Genomic DNA, 13927 nt, shown 5'->3' on the forward strand with positions numbered 1-13927 from the left:
AATCCAGTCAATAAGGGTGTCAGGGCAATATAGTTGTAATGGTTATATATTTACCAGGTCTTGACTGGGAGAGATGAAGGACTTATCAGGTAGAGGGGAAAATACGAACTACTTCATCTGGGCATTAGTAATGATGCCTCCCCAGGATTTCATTATAACGAATGAATGTGTATAAGACGACGTAGTGTAGTTACATAAGACTAGGGTTGAAGGTTTGAGCATAATTAATTTGTATGTGGCATCTGTTAATGAAAACCTACGGTAAGTTGGTGCAGAGGGGAATTTCTGCTATCAACATATTATATACAGGATTCTTTTATATATTTTTAGTGTTTACTTATTATTATTCTTACTAGTATTATTATCATTATTGTCATCAAAATTATCAGTATTCGAATGTTGTTAAGATTGTATGTATGTTAGTGCATAATTTTCTTTGTTTTTCCTTTCTGGCTGGACGACATCCGGTCTGCGTACGTCCAAATGTGTGCTTTTTAACACATAACAAAATTGTTTCTAGGTCAAGATGTCTAAGTCGTGAATACTCAGCATCTATTTTCTTTTTCTTTTTTTCTCTTTTACTTTTTCCTCTTTTATTTTTTACTTTTTCCTTTCTTTCCTTTCTTTATTCTTTTTTTATTCTTTGTAATTTTATTTGCGTTAATCTTGCGAAATTTTGTTTTTCCATTTTTACTTAAAACCATTATTACTGGCCATGGGAGTTGTTATGCCGTCTGAATAATCAATTAAAGAAAAAAATACTTTAATGGATTTAAATAATCTTTATCCCTTGACTGTTTGGAAACGCAGTTTTCTACAAGGCTGGATACACATATTTGGATGATTTCATACATTTGGGATTTTAATTTGAGTCTATGTATCAACAGCATAATTCCGTATTCTTCTTATGAGAACAGTGTCTCCTATTATCTTTTCGAATTGATAATACTTGACATCTCTATATCTTTCCATCTGATTTTGTTAATTTTTTACTATTAATTTATCCATTTATTTTGTTTACAAATCCTCCATTTTATTGAAATCTTTGCACAAAAAGTTTTCTTTTTTTTTGCATTTATGACTAGCTTTTATGATATGATGTTTCAATTAATTCCAATATCAGCAAATTGTCTTACCTCTTGTCATATGAACGCATTTTTTTTTTTAAACTCTGCAGATTAATGAAACTTTATTATATTATTTGAGTATCCTGTCGAACAACAAATTCATATAGAATATAATTTTGCAGTGTTCAATTTGTATTCTTCTATAGCAAGCTCCATTTCCTATCTTGGTTGTATTGAGCTTTTATACTTGGTTCGGATTTCTATATAAATAAAGTTTACAGAACATTTTGGTTGCTAAACTTAATATTTACTGATTGCTTTCATATATATATATATATATATATATATATATATATATATATATATATATATATATATACACACACCTTGTTAACAAATATATACATTTCAACATACATTTCATTCAGACACACACACACACACACACACACACACACACATATATATATATGCGTGTGTGTGTGTGAAACGGGTATATGTGTATATTTGTTAACAAGGTGTATATATATATACATATATATATACACACACATATATATATACACACACACGTATATATATATATGTGTGTGTGTGTGTGTGTGTGTGTGTGTGTGTGTGTGTGTGTGTGTGTGCTCGCACATATTCTTATTTCTGTCTGAGGAGGCGTGTGAATATGTATATATCCGTGTGAGAGTATGCGTGTCCCAGTTCTTGTAGAAACGTCATTACTTGGGCTCATTCATCATGATCATAATATTCATTTAGTGATGATGATGATGATGATGATGATGATGATGATGATGATGATGATGATGATGATGATGATGATGATGATCATCATCATCATCATCATCATCATCATCATCATCATTACTTTATTTAATTTCATCTTACGTTCATTTTTATTTTTTCCATTTTCTTTATTTTTTCCTTTTTCTTTTCTGAATTTATCTCCCCTACTCTCACATACAATCCATCCTTAATCTTTTTCTCTCTATTTATTTTTGTCTTTTCCACTTTGTTTTTTCTTTTCTGTTTCTTTTTTTCTATTTTTTTTTTGTTGTTGTTGTATAATCACCAGAACTGTGACAACAGCATATTCTTTTCATTGTTTTGACTCTCAAGTATATATTCGACACAGTTAGACACAATTAATCAACCGAGAACCACATCGACCTATATAAAACATATAAGATATTAACGGATATATACTCAAGAGTCAAAACAATGAAAAGAATATGCTGTTGTCACAGCTCTAATAATCACATTTTGTTTCTTATATTTCACTAAGCTTTCAATCTTCCGTTATTCATTTTCTTCTTTTCTTTCTTAGTATTCTTTTTTGCTGTCATTCTTTTTTTTACCACTGTTCTTTCTTTTCTTCTTTCTTTCTTTTTTCTTTTTCTGTGTTCCCTTTCCTCGTTCTGCTTTTTTTTTTTTTTCATTTTTATCTTTTATCGCCGCAACTGTCTTATCATTTCTTCACGTCTTTTGCTTTTTTCCCCACTTCTTTCTTTCCATTTTTCTTTACTTTCACCCCCGCCTTGATATTTTCTTCATCCTTTTTTTTTAATTTTCTTTCTTTCTTTCGTTCTTTTTCTTCTAGTTTATTTCCGTACATTTTTTATCGACGTTTTATCTCTTTCATTGATTTCACCTTGCACGAAAGTATAAAACAAAACCTATTTTTACTCTCATGTACTTTAAACCCGTTGGAGTGTTAAATATACATCAACTCCTCTACCCTACTTCTTGAATAAACCAAATTTGTCCACCTTCAATTCATCCATCACCCACTTTCGCTCCCATTTTTTAAACAATAAAACAAAAATAGATAAAACAACAACAAAAAAGACCCCCACCAGCCCACACCATTATCATAGTTCATTTTTAAAATCTCTCATAAAAAAGTTGCTTTTTTATCTTTTTAACTCAATGTTTACGTTTAAAAATCTTTTCTTAAATCTTGACAAAAAAACAAAAAAAAAAAAAACAACAAAAAAAAAAACAAACCCGAACAAGTTTTTAGAACCTCTCTTGTCACCTGCGTTTAATAGTTTTATATAAATACAATAGTTCCGATCGGCGATGGAGTAGGGTGGGGGGGTTAGACGGGTGAAGGTGGGGAGGGGGGGGAAAGAAGAAAGTCATCAACCTGTACATATTTTGATAAGACCCTTCTTCTCAGTCAATCGCTACCTTGTAACTACCTGGCCTAGACATTTGCAAGGGACAGAAACGATTGTCGGGGAGATGGGTGAAAGTGAGTTCAGGTATTTCGCCAGGTAGACATTGAACACATAACAAAAAAAAAAGAGAGAAAAAGAACTCCAGGGAAAAAAAAAGAGCCAAACCAATTGTCACCCCTCTCCCCCTTCTCTCTTTCACGCTCTCTCTATCTCTCTCTCTCTCTCTCTCTCTTCTTTTCTCTTTCTTTCTTTTGTTTTTTTCTTTCTCTCCATGTAATCAACTGGGAAGCCAGTCACTCAAGCAACAACTACTACAACTACTATTCCAAATCTTTGTTGTTCGACTTGCCATTGAAACCCCACGTCAATGGTTAACTGTTTGGGCTATTTTATCATTACCTGGCCCGGGTCTGAGTGTGTCGCGCTGCGGTCCGAAGTTACCAGTACCTTCCCCGTTTTTTTTTGTTTTATTTTTTATTTGTTTTTTTTTTGTGTTTTTTTTTTTTGCAACCGGTGTTTTTGTTGTTGTAGTGTATATAAATTGTTGCCCCGTGACGTAGGAACACGCGTCTGGTTGCATGTATGCATAATCGGGTGTATATAGAAGTGTTTCTATGCGCGTTTATAAACGTCCTCACGATCGTTTTACGTTTGTTCCAGACGAAGACTATTAGGAGTTCATTTTCCGTACCGTGCGTCACCACTAATCAGTCACTGGCCTTTTCACCGGGTTTTAACTACAATAGGTAAGTACACAAAATTGTAAAACTTTTTTTATTCTCTCTCTCTCTCTCTCTCTCTCTCTCTCTCTTTCTCTCTCTCTATCTATCTATCTATCTCTATCTCTTTTACTTTCTATCTATCTCGACCTCTCTGTGTTTATATATATATATATATATATATATATATATATATATATATATATATATATATATAGAGAGAGAGAGAGAGAGAGAGAGAGAGAGAGAGATTTTGTTATTGTTGTTATTTTTTCAAGCGATACATACGGTTAATATTGGCTCCGCTATGAGTGGAGCATTTTGGTTGAGGAAAAATTAATTTTCACTTAATGTTGAAGAACATACTGGTAAAAGTAATTGAGTGTGTTTGGCTGTCAATATCGTAAAAATGATAACAAAAATGTCACGAATAAATGCATAATATTTTATATCTATATATAGGTATTTATGTATGATATGTATGTACATGCACATACACACGCACATAAACACACACACACACGTATATATATATGCGTGACACAGACACACACACATATGTGTATGTGTGTTTTTATATGCGTGTGTATGCGCATGTGTATACACACATATGTGTGTGTATGTGTGTTTGTGCGTATAGATATATATGTATATGATATAGTCTGTATCCGATAGGATATCGAGTCCTTTATCTAAGTTCTACCGTGTTAATTCGGACCTGTACCGATTTTGAGAAGTTTGTTTTCTTGTTCACACACACACACACACATACCACATACCACATACGCACACACACACACACACGCATACACACACACACACACACACACAGACACACAAACATATACATAAAGAGAGAGGGCTTATCATACGACTTGATAAAGTGTCAAGATAAGCATAGTTTAATTAGTTATTGTTAGAAATGTCTTATCAAAAAATCTTTTCTCACAATAAATGAACTTACACAGTACTTCACAATCGTTCAATATTTTTTGTTGTCAATTATTTTCGGATTATCATCAAACCGCTAAATTTATTTATTATCTTTTTTTAAATGTCTTATAAAAAAAAAAAAAAAACTCAAGTTATAGGGCCGTTTGCCATGCAAGTTTAACGGAAAATGATCCTTTCGAGGTGATATGTTCCCCCAAAACTTTTTCGTCGCCCTATAACATTTTTCTTGTCTACTTTTTATGAAAAAGAGATTTTCTAATTACTCTATCGATTACGCATTAAATTCTGAGATTATTATTATTATAAAAAAAAAAAAAATTATTGTTCAATTTTTAGTGGTGTGTTCAGTTCTTTATGTAACTATAACGTAAAATAGGGCCGTTACACGAAATTCCGAAAATAAACAAAATTGATATAAGTAAGATCAACCGGAAAATCAAGCAGAGAGCATGTCTATATTAAACGAATAATAAAAATGAACCCCCCATTGAAAACTGAACAACTATTTTCTTTTATTATCTTTGATAATTTTTAATATGATTATTGATAATTTGTAGTCTTTGAAATATTCGGACAATTGGTTTTCATCTTGGATGTTCTCGTCGCAACTTTTCGGCGAACTTAACCTCCGACCATGAAAACGGATAAACAGATAAAGCTGTTTAAAGGTAATTCAATGTGACAGTCTTGTGGAGAACAAAGATTCGATCTTCAGTGCGGCCGATACTAATTAGGGCTATGATAAAGATTACTTAAGACTTCTACTCGGTCATGGTTGACAGGACGATAACAATGTACCCACATGAATTAATGAAACCATTCTCGTACCGTGCAGATTCCCGAGTTCAACCAGATGCATCTGGAGGTCAGAGGTTATATTGGCCGAAACGTTGGGAAAATTGTACCCCAAGAATCCGTTTTCGACCAGAAATTTGGCTGTGAAGGGGTCAAAGTTCAACGATTTGACAGTTGAGAATTCTACCAAACTCCTCCGTCAATTTTGGGTATAAACACTTGAAATTTTAGATATAGGTTCCTTTGACAAGAATCTAACTAAATAACTTGATTTGAGCCCAAAACAATAAATGTTAAGGGATCATAATAGGGGTCAAAGTTTAAAAATATTGACCTCTGTGGTTTCTACCAAAATTACTCAGACAATTTCTGGTCTAAACATTTGAAATTTTACATAAAGGGTATTCAGAAATAGTGCAACCTTTTTAATCGGTTTGGGTCGAAAATTTGAGCTACCAATATATAAATGTATGGATGTATGTTTGCCTAAAACTTTCGACAGAGGCGACGGATTTTCACAAGATCAGTATCGTTTAGAAGCTCGACCCTTCAGACGACAAATACCGAAAAATTGGCTAAAAACATTCATTTCTTCACCTTCAACTAGGCAGTTTTCTACAGGGAGGGATCTCTTTTTTCGCCGATATTTTCGAAAGTCATCCCCTCTTTTCGATTGTCTAGCCTTAATTTAAACCTTCGTCACTTCCGGTTTGACGGCGGTCGTAACAGCAAAGACGTCATGTTTTTCCCCGTTCTTTTCCTGCTTCACGGTACGGGTTCGAGCCTGCTTTCTCTACTACCACTTTTTTTTTTTTTTTTTTGCTCAACATACACGCCGGGAACCCATGCTAGTATATATATATATATATATATATATATATATATATATATATATATATATATATATATATATATATATATATATATATATATATATATATATAAAATCAGAAACGTGTATGCTGAATTACTAATAAAAATTCAACTAATAAAATTGAATGAGAAATATTGTGGAATGCATGTCGTATACGTCAAATAATTTCTTAATAATGTTTCTTATTAAACCTGGTTACTGACTTCTCAAACCATAATTGTTGTCAAAGTTTAACGTGAAATATTTTGCTTTTGTTTATTGTTTACGAATATTAACAGAAGTTGAGTAAAGCAAATTACAATAGAACACCGGGATACGGCATTAAAACGAAGTAACAAAATACAGTACAGTCTATAATACACATGTATATAATCAAATATCATTATAAATAACACCGTAAGGCGGGGCAAATACCGTAACCAGGGGTCGAGAAAACATCGTATTCCACATTGTAACCTGAAAAAAACGTATCTTAGGGTCAACGTATCCCGGGCTTCTACTGCATATTGATTATGTTTTTTTGGCCTGATTGTCTTTCTTTGTAGTGTTAAATATATTCTTTTTATTTTTCTGTCGTAAAACAAGTATTCAATATTCAATCCATATATATATATATATATATATATATATATATATATATATATATATATATATAAGTGAAAGTGTGCGTGTGTGTACATTTCCCTACCAAACTCCTTTGTCATTTTCAGTCTGCTCGAGATTTGACATAAAGGGTGTTAAGATTTGGGAAAAACTTTTTAATTGGTTTTCGGACAGAAATTTGGCTGTCAAGGGTTCAAAGTTCAACGAAACTCCTCCGCCAATTTTGGGTCTAAACACTTGAAATTTTGGATGTAGGTTACTTGGACATGGATCAAACTTTTTAATATGATTTGAGCTCAAAACAATAAATGTTAAGAGGTCAAATTTGGGGTCAAATTAAAACAAAATTTGACCTCTGCGGTCAGACATAGGGCAAGATTTTTAATCGGCTTTTAGTCGAAGATTTGGCTGCTAAGGGTTCAAAGTGCAAAAGATTTGACCTTTGCGCTCTCTATCAAACTATTCAGCCAATTTTGAGTCTAAACATTTGAAATTTTGCATAAAGGGTATTCTGACATGCAGCAAGCTTTTTAATCAGTTTTTGTGCGAAAATCTGCCTACCAAGAGGTCAAAGTTTTAAGAGTTTACTTTGCAGATTCTATCAAACTCCTCCGCCAATTTGGGTCTAAACACTTGAAATTTTAGATGTAGGTTACCTCGACATGAGTTAAACGTTTTAATATATATATATATATATATATATATATATATATATATATATATATATATATATATATATATATGCAGATGAAGTTATGAACAGTATAAAGAGCCCGAGCAAAGCCGAGGTGAACTGCTAGGCTAGTAAATAAATAATGATTTTTTACTTCAAAGTGTTACCTTAACATGTTCCCACGAGGATAAAACGTGGAAAATTCCGTGTAGCTGAATTAACATACATATTTTCAAAACTTACTATATATATATATATATATATATATATATATATATATATATATATATATATATATATATATATATATACCCGTGAACCAAAAAAAAAAATGGCCCAAACAAATTTTATACATTTTATTGCACTAAAAGCTATATTGAACAAAGAACAATTGAACAAAGAAACTTAAATGAGACTAATAACACAGAACAAGACATTTACTTTATAAATTCTTAGGATGGAATCGCATTCCCTTTTGATTTCTTTAAAAGATCAATTCGTTTAGACATGCTCCCCACCAAAGTGGAACACTGTGAAGAGGAGATGCTATTTTATTCGCTTTGCTTAGCTTCCCACAGTTTGTCATTGTTCTCAAAAGTTTTTCCAGCCAATGCATGAGATATTATGGACCAAATATTCTCGATTGGATTTAAATCGGGGCTTTGACCTAGCCAAAATATCACATCAATTGAATTATCAGAAAATCATTTTTTGTGACTTTAGCAGTGTGTGCAGGGGCTATCGAAGCCAGAAATAACTGTAAGAAATAGCGGCAGCTAAGAGAGAATTTACTGAAACCACCAAAAAAAGCATCGAGGCACAGAAATTAGGAGCCCGTTACTTCTGGAAAATCTACAACAGTGTAGTAAATAATGGACAATCAACAATTCCCCCACTATCCAACAATCATGAGGTTGTTTGCTCGGCAACCGAGAAGGCTAACATGCTTGCCAGTCGGTTTGCCTCCAACTCCACACTGGACCCTGCTAACGACCCCCTCCCTGACTTTCCTTTGCGGACAGACGCCACACGACGATCTGAAAATCACTACTTCTCAGGTGCATGCTATCATGAAAAAATCTTGACATTTTCAAAAGTATGTGGATCTGATCTCATCCCGACTGTGCTATTAAAAAAGTGCTCCGCCGAAGTAGCTCGGGTTCTCTCCAAACTTTACAACAAATGCCTTAATGAATCTTGCTTTCCTGCCTGCTGGAAAACTGCTTCTGTGGTACCAGTTTTCAAGAATTCTGTCGAAAGAACTGACCCAGTAAATTACCGCTCCATGAGCCTCCTCCCACTTTTCGCCAAAATATTTGAGTTCATAATTAACCAAGCTCTAGTCCATTAGCTTACGGATGCTAAACTTCTGACCGGGCAACAATATGGATTTAGGCAAGCCTGTTTCACGGCAGACATCCTCACTGTAATCTGAGCGTATATACCATTCACTTAACAAAGCAGGAGAGGGTAGAGCAGTAGCACTATACATATCTAAGGCTTTTGAAAGGGTATGGCATGAAGGTCTTCTCAGGAAAATCAGATCATAAGGTATCACTGGAAGAATGCTAAACATAATTAGATCCTTCTTTGATAAGAGAAAAATTCAGGTTGTCCTCAATCGTCGTACATCTAAACGATATGATATAAATGCAGGAATGCCTCAGGGGTCTATCCTTGGATGTCTATTATTCCTAATATTCATAAATTACCTCCCTGACAAAATTGTCTGTGAGATGGGTATATAATCTGATGACACCACGCTCTATAACAGACGCGACAGGAAAACCAATGAACACATATCTAAAGAAATGGCAGAAACACTAGGGGATGACCTCCAATCTGTAGTAGAATGGGGACAAAAATGGATGGTCACATTCAATGCTGCCAAGACTAAACTTGTTTCCTTCAATAACTACAAGAAACCTTCTCTACCACCAATAGCAATGGCCAAAGACTCTTTATCTGAAAGTACATCTTTTAAACTCCTCGGCCTAACGTTCACAGGAAACATGAGTTGGAAAAATTACATTGAGAGCATTGCCAGGACGGCTGCGAAAAAGGTAGGTTCTCTCTACCGTGCTAGAAAACTACTCACGTCTGAAAGTATCCTGTACCTCTATAAGGCCACCATTCGCCCATGTATGGAGTATTGTTGTCATATTTGGGCTGGTGCATCTTCTACTAGTATTTCGCTCTTAGACAGGGTTCAAAAGAGAGTGCCAATCTGATAGGTCCTGAACTGTCATCTAAGATTCAGCCCCTGTCCTATCGACGAAATATAGCATCCCTCTGCCTGTTCTACAAGTATTTTAACGGTGAATGCTCCGACGAACTGCAAGCACTGGTACCCCCTCAACGTAAATACCCCCGACAAACCCGACAAGCAGCAAAATCCCACCCCTTCACAGTTGAGATCCCTAGATGTAAGAGAGCTTTCTACTCCAGTAGTTTCTTCCCCCAGAACCGCTAGACTTTGGGATTCCCTTCCGGGTTCCTGCTTCCCCAACTGTACTGACATGCAGAAGTTCAAGTGTAACGTGAACCGACATCTTGCTGCCCAACTCCCCACATAGTATCCATGTAACTTATGTCACTGATAGTAGCCCCCTACATTAAAGTGGCAATGTGCCTTGTTTGGGGTGAAAATGTAATAAAAAGAAATAAAATAAAAATTATCATGATAAAAAATAATGTTCTGGGATATTCTCAGCTTCTGGATACTTAGTAATAGTCCTGTTTCTAATATTCGAATGTAGTCCTTTGTATTGATTGGCATCTAAGAAGTTCCCCAACTTTTGCTGCCGTAAAAGATCACCCATACCATTATCTCTCCATTCTCGTGTTTAACTGTCGATTTTATGCAACTTGGCGAGAATCCTTCTCCAGTTTTTCGGTTACACCGTTCGGAAGCATCGGAAGCATCACTAAAAAGACAAAATCTTGATTCATCTAACTAAAAAACATTTCTGAACCATTCTGCATCTTTCTTGCCATAACCTGAGAAAAATCTCTTTCTATCATTGATGTTCCTTAGATAAAAATGTCTCATTTGCACACTGTTAGAGGAAACCCCCATTTCTTTCATTCGTCTTGATATTGTATGTCTCGACAATAATAATAATAATAATAATAATAATAATAATAATAATAATAATAATAATAATAATAATAATAACAAACCAACCCCGGACAAGTACAACCATACCATAAATAAAAATACTAATAACGAACAAGATAAATGCAATTGTAGACACCGCACACTTTGCCCAGTCCAAAACAAATGTCTAACAAAAAGCGTAGTCTATCAAGCAACAATAGTTGCAAAAGAAATGCCCATTGGCTGGTAGGAAGGGGCGCGGTGGATACTAGAAAGCTGATTGGCCAACTAGTAATCCTCAACATGTATAAAAACAAGAAGCAACGACAGAATTCGCGCATAAACCTGACGAATCCTATAGTTGGATGAAACGCAGAATATTCAGTGTAGCTTAATCGTCATATATATTTTATAAATTACTATATATATATATATATATATATATATATATATATATATATATAATTATTTACTATAATAAGCATTAAATACCAACAGACACTAGTGTTTCATCCTTTTGGTAATCATCAGTACCATTAACCGCGAGAAATACTATTGAAATTTAAACATTTATACTTTTAATGCTTTCACGCCTTTATAGAGTGATCTAATCATTATATGATAATCCGTTCATATGATCTAAATTGACCGACTTTTATTTAAACTGAAAGTGGTCAACGATAAGAAACGAGTTTCTTAAAGGGGCTGACATAATTATCTACAATGATGATTTTTAAATACCTACAGACACTAGTGTTTCATCCTTTCGGGAATCATTAGTGCAGGGTGTCACGATTAACAATGGTCGATAGATTCGAACCCGGCAACAGAAGAAGGGAGTTACCACTTATCAAGATCGAAGGCCACTCAAGGATAAGAGTTAATGAATGTAAGGTTGTAGTGTAGTAATCGTCAATGGTGTAGATTGGTAGAATTTGGATTATTTAAGATGGCGGCTCAACAAGAACTTGTTTACATTAGACTTGAATGCTACCATATAGTAATCAGCCAAGAAGGAAGCCAATGAAACCGCATTCCGCAGGCGGGCGGTTCTAGAAAAGAAGCTTTGTTCGTAAAATCTGTGTTTAGATTTAAGCACAAATAGAGAGGAGGGGTTGTTGATAATGATCGTAGCTAGTTGAGTGTTTTTCATGAAAGTTTGGCAAGAGGGGGCGATAGATTGGAGCTCAGACGAGCAGTTCCATGGAAATATCGATAAAGCGGGGGCATGCTCGCAACATCTCCTATGTGAGAAAAAGGTTGTAGCGAAGAGAAAAGGGCATCACCTACTAGCTTTCGAAGCCGGTTTTGAACTTAATTAAAGCAAGATATGGCGCAGCGAGCAGCTCCTGCCCAAATGTGGTAGTAGTACTCCATTTTAGGACGTACTTGGCTCTTATACAGATAGAGGAATGCATCGACAGTGAGATACTTACTGGAGTGGTAGAATGATTCAACCATTTTTCCAGCGATCTTGGCAACACATTTGATGTATCTGTTCCATTTCAGATAAGGAGTGAAGGTCAGTTCCAGAAGCTTATCAAAACACGGTGCTTCGCCAAGACGAGAGTCATTCATTTCAATTGCGGCTAGATGGGGGCCAGAATGATTACAATGAAAAGAGAGAAGCTTGGTTTTGGATGCGGGAAAGTTAACCAGCCAACTTTTTCCCCATCAATCTATATATAAATATATAAATAACAGCGTTCTATTGCCTTTCTACACTTACGTATTTCAATTAAAATTTAAACAACGCTTATAGCAGAAAAAAATTACACATTCATTTTATGCGCGAAATCTGTATTGTATTGGCAGGAATAATAACCATATTTTAAGATTTCAATAATTTTAAATTATAAGTATTTATTCAGCAACATCGCACCTGGATGGCAGGGTGGTGTTAACTTATCAAATTTTCGAGGTAAACCCCATTTTCAGGAGAAAGAAAAGAATAAGAATTATTAAAATCAATTCTCATTACCACTTTGACCTTGACCAGAGCGCAACAGTATTTTTTTAATAAAACTGCATTTGACACAACCCTCAAACACAACTGCTTTCATATATATATATATATATATATATATATATATATATATATATATATATATATATATATATATATACATACATACATTATATATATATATATATATATATATATAATGTATATGTATATATATATATATGTGTGTGTGTGTGTGTGTGTGTGTGTGTGTGTGTGTGTGTGTGTGTGAATATTAAAAAAATAAAAGCTGGCGGAAATGTAAGCACAATTACAACTATTCCCTGGAAGCACAATTACAACTATTCCCTGGAAGCACAATTACAACTATTCCCTGGAAGCACAATTACAACTATTCAATGGAAGCAAAAAAAGACAAATTTGAATCTCCCCCCCCCCAAAAAAAAAGCGAGAAATTAAAATGAGCCCCACTTCTAAAAAAAAAAAATCCTTGTACTCTCCAATAGCGATTATTCCTCTTCTCCAAAATAAAATTTTTTAAAATCGAAAACGAAACCGTATTGACTTGTTTTCGAAAACGAGGCCGGGTTGACTTTTTTTTCTACTTGTAAACAACTACTTGCCGGCGACAATTTAAAATGTGATTTCGATCAAAACAGACCCGAATCTAATATATTTTTTTATTGCTATTATTATTGTGGGCTCACCGGGAGCTTTAATATAAGCTATCAATAATCTCATTGAATACAGCCTGTGGTGTTCCCTGAGAGCTGAGTGACAACAAGTCTCCCCAGATTTTCCAGTACTCTTCACCTTTTTCGATATCATTTGCAAATAACAGCTGCTTGCCATTGATTTCATGTTGACAATGGCCATTGGTCTTTACTGGAATTTGAGTGGCAATAAGCCTCCCCAAGATTCCAGTTCTCCTCGCACTTATACAGTGGAGGTCTGATCAGTGCTCACTCCTCGGTCTTTCCTTCC

General features: G+C 34.4%; 1 protein-coding gene across 1 annotated transcript in view; it reads left to right on the forward strand.

Moving 5' to 3' along the window:
* The first annotated feature begins 3569 nt into the window (after positions 1-3569).
* The window catches only part of LOC145277665 (uncharacterized), a 399006-nt gene continuing 388648 nt past the window's right edge, over positions 3570-13927 (forward strand). The window contains exon 1 of the mRNA XM_080129328.1: positions 3570-4005. The gene's annotated coding sequence lies outside the window, so the exon portion shown is untranslated. The remainder of the gene's footprint in view (positions 4006-13927) is intronic.

Source organism: Euprymna scolopes, chromosome 6 (genome assembly GCF_053919585.1).
Source record: "Euprymna scolopes isolate OS-2025 chromosome 6, ASM5391958v1, whole genome shotgun sequence".
Taxonomy (NCBI): domain Eukaryota; kingdom Metazoa; phylum Mollusca; class Cephalopoda; order Sepiida; family Sepiolidae; genus Euprymna; species Euprymna scolopes.